This window comes from Atta cephalotes (genome assembly GCF_000143395.1).
Source record: "Atta cephalotes unplaced genomic scaffold scaffold00001, whole genome shotgun sequence".
Lineage (NCBI taxonomy): Eukaryota > Metazoa > Arthropoda > Insecta > Hymenoptera > Formicidae > Atta > Atta cephalotes.
Genome location: NW_012130065.1, coordinates 9,258,950 through 9,262,739, shown reverse-complemented (window position 1 = coordinate 9,262,739; position 3,790 = coordinate 9,258,950).

The window sequence follows — 3,790 nt, the reverse complement described above, 5'->3', positions numbered from 1 at the left end:
CTTCTTCTCTCTCTCTCTCTCTCTCTCTCTCTCTCTCTCTCTCTCTCTCTCTCTCTCTCTCCATTCTCCCCTTTTCTTCAACATGAATGCCGAATACTTATGGCAAAAAAACGAACTGATTCCATAGCATCCATATGTTTAATGAAGTTTATTCCTAAAATAGACAATAAAAAATTAGTAAGCTATTTTGAAGCGACTTTGACGAAATTCTAGTTTAGTCAGCATTATTTTATCAACTCATTAAACATTTTCATGCATGAATATGTATAATATAAATATGTATAAACATAAATATTCATAACTATATATAATCATATATAAAATATAATCATATATAAAATATTTGAAATGACAATGAAATCGATGTCGATTCGATGTCAATTTGATGATTTTGATATCGAATCGACATCGATTAATTATCGATTCCATTATCATTTCTCACTGGATATATGTTCATACATCTTTCTTTCTTTTGTAAAATTATATTTTAATGTAATAAAAATAATAACAGTAATGTGAAAATATTAAGAATAATTAAATGGATTTTTATATTTGTTTCATTTTAGAAAAAATCAAATTTGAAGAAATGTAAAAAAATTACTTATGTATAATTATAATTATATAAAAATTATGCATAATTGTATGAGCAATTTATGTTACATTTCTCCAAACTTGATTTTTTTTGAAACGATATCAATATCCCTTTAATTATTTTTTATGTTTTCACCTTACTATTATTATTTCTATTACACTAAAAGTAATTTTACAAAAGAAAGAAGGATATATGAACATGTATGGACATATTTCTTATATGCTTATATATGTTTATAATATTCACGCATAAAAAATTTTTTATCGAGAAGTAATAGAAATAAAATTATTAAAGTAATTAATAACGAATAGAATTATGTTTAATCGAAACTAGACTAAAAACAATAAATTGTATATGTATATATAATATATATATTAGAAATATATCAGAAATTATCTTATCAGATTATTAATATCAGAAATTTTGTCTTATATTAAGTAATTCTTTGTCAGTGAATTAATCGCCGATTAAATTAATTGGAATTTGTTGAAATTAATCGGAGTCGCCCTAATTATCAAAGATTTTATTTATTCATGTATTTATTTATTATTGTTATTAGTCACTTATTTATTTATATTTCAAGATTTTATTTATTTTAATATAAAAAAAATGATTTATAAGTGATACCACTCTAATATTATTAACAACATTTTCTAAAAAAATTGATGTAAACAATGATTGCGTTCAATAGAGAAAGTAACTTTGCAACAATTATAAAATTCTTTAATATGATTATTTATTTAGATCCAGTGAGGAATTAAAGACAAGACCAATCATAAAGAATTTTATAATGGTTGCAGAGCTGCTTTTTCAACTGAATATGTAACCAATTCTTAAACCACAATGATATATAATCGTCTTGACAACTAAATCCTCAAACGAAGGAGCGAAACCATTTAGTAATAAAATCGTAAAAACAAATCCAAGAAATGAATAGCAATCACGCTTGTTTGTTTCAATCATATAATACATCTAAACAAAACTTTCTAAATTCATTTTATCTTAATAGCAAGAGAACAGAGATAACGAATTGTGAAATTGGCCGTATTATTCAATCGTTTATTATCGGATAGATTATCGGATAGTCTATCGGATTTCGCTGATCGACGGCGTAATTTTTCACACGTCTCGTGCGTTATAACATCGATGTTTTTATCTCGATTTGCAAACATTTTATTGCGCCGATACATGTAACAAGCGACATGCGCCTTTCTTTATTTATTGTGCAAAACATCGCGGAGACAATGATCAGCGTTATGCAAATACATTGCAATAGATTATAAATATAGTATCACAAGAAAGTCGCGAGAGAGCGATAAACCCCAACGAAGTTAGCTGTTCTGTGACCCATTCCTATCTCTAATGTAAATTAATTTATTATCTTATAAGTTTAATTTACTCTTTATTTCTTTAATCTCGATTTCACACTGTTAGATATCAGCAGCAATAATAATCCAATATCTTGAGTTTATTTTATTATTTTTAACTTCTCTCTAAATTCTTTGAAGAGAAATCTCACTTTAAAGAGTGAAATCTTATTCTTAAAGATTGAAAATTTCCTTAAAAGAGAGACAAAATTTTCATTTCTTTAGAATGAGATTTTATTCTAAAGAATTTAGAGCACGCTTGTCCAATTTGAGCTTCAGAGCCAAAACGTAAAACCAGCAGCTTTATTGTTTCGTGAAAACGCATTTCTGTAAATATCTCCATTTTCTTTTCCACCAATATAGATTAACTTTAATCTCGTTGATAAGTTATTTTTAACTTATTTTTTTATTTTAGTTATTTTTTGTATTAACTTATCTTTTTTTAGAGTTAGAAAAATTTAAGAATACATTTATCAAAATTCAATTAAATTTAATTCAAATTTAGTTTATTATTTATTATAAGTGCATTAACATGAAGATTGTTTTGTAACTAAATAATCCAATCACAGAAATGTATTTTGATTGACATTTTGACTCACACATCTCTCTAAACCTGTTCAAGTTGAACTCTGGAGTAAAGTCATTGACATAAAAAAATTCAATGTGAATATGATTTCGGGGAATGTAAAGTGTTGATATCCATTTGAATGACATTTATCAACATTTTACAGTCCTCAATTGTATTAAATTTCGGTAAATATTATGCAAAAAACAAAATCGACACATGCACGTACGATTGTGTGTCGCAATCAGTAGCATTATCACGAGTTTCTAAACGTACGCCGCGCCGAGCGAGGATGAGACGGTTTAAGTGACAAGGTCGAGTGGCATTTGCAATAATTGCAATATACAATATGCAATACTGTCGCGGTCGCGACGTACAAAGTAAACAAGCCCAGAGTCGGCGTGCAACCGTCGCTTTATTATATCTAATCCCGTCATCGCCCTATCATTCTTAATCTTCGCACATAGCTGCGACGACCTTGCTCGTCGATTAGCGGCTAAAAGCTGAATCAAACCGACGCGACGTGAGGGACTATCACGAGATAGGAGGAAAGAGAACGAAAGCGTCGCTTCTTCATGCGTTTCCTTCTGACATGGTCTCCGAGATCGATAACAATCGGTAACGAAATCAATAACCAACAAAAATTGACACACGAACTGCAACCTATACACACTGTGTATAACAAAATCTATAAATTTATTGTAGCAGCATCGAATTGCTCGTACATCTCAACCAAAAATAATCATCAATTAGACATATCAAAATCATCGTATTGATATCGATTTGATAATCAATTTAATGCATCATTTCTCATTGGAGTCTAAATAATTTCGGAATTAGATGAAATTTCAAAGTAGAATTTATATTTTTATTGTTACTTGACAACGTAAATTTCTTATTCGGACTTATATTAATAAAATATATTTTAATACAAGATATCAAATAGATATATAAAATTTCATTTATTCAAAAGCGATTCTAATACTGGTAAGAAATTTATAAACTTTTTGAATACAGAAAAATCGATTGTGTAATAAAAATGAAAATTTAAAAATATAGAATTATATTAAGATATTCTCATTAAAATAAAGTGATATGCGTATTTTTTGTATGTACACGGTTATATTATACAAACTTATTAATGTTACGGAATACTAATAGAAACAAGATGCGCTTCTTAAAATAGATCTAAAAAATATATGTTACGTAATATATATATATATATATATATATATATATATTATTATATATATCGCTAACTTTATA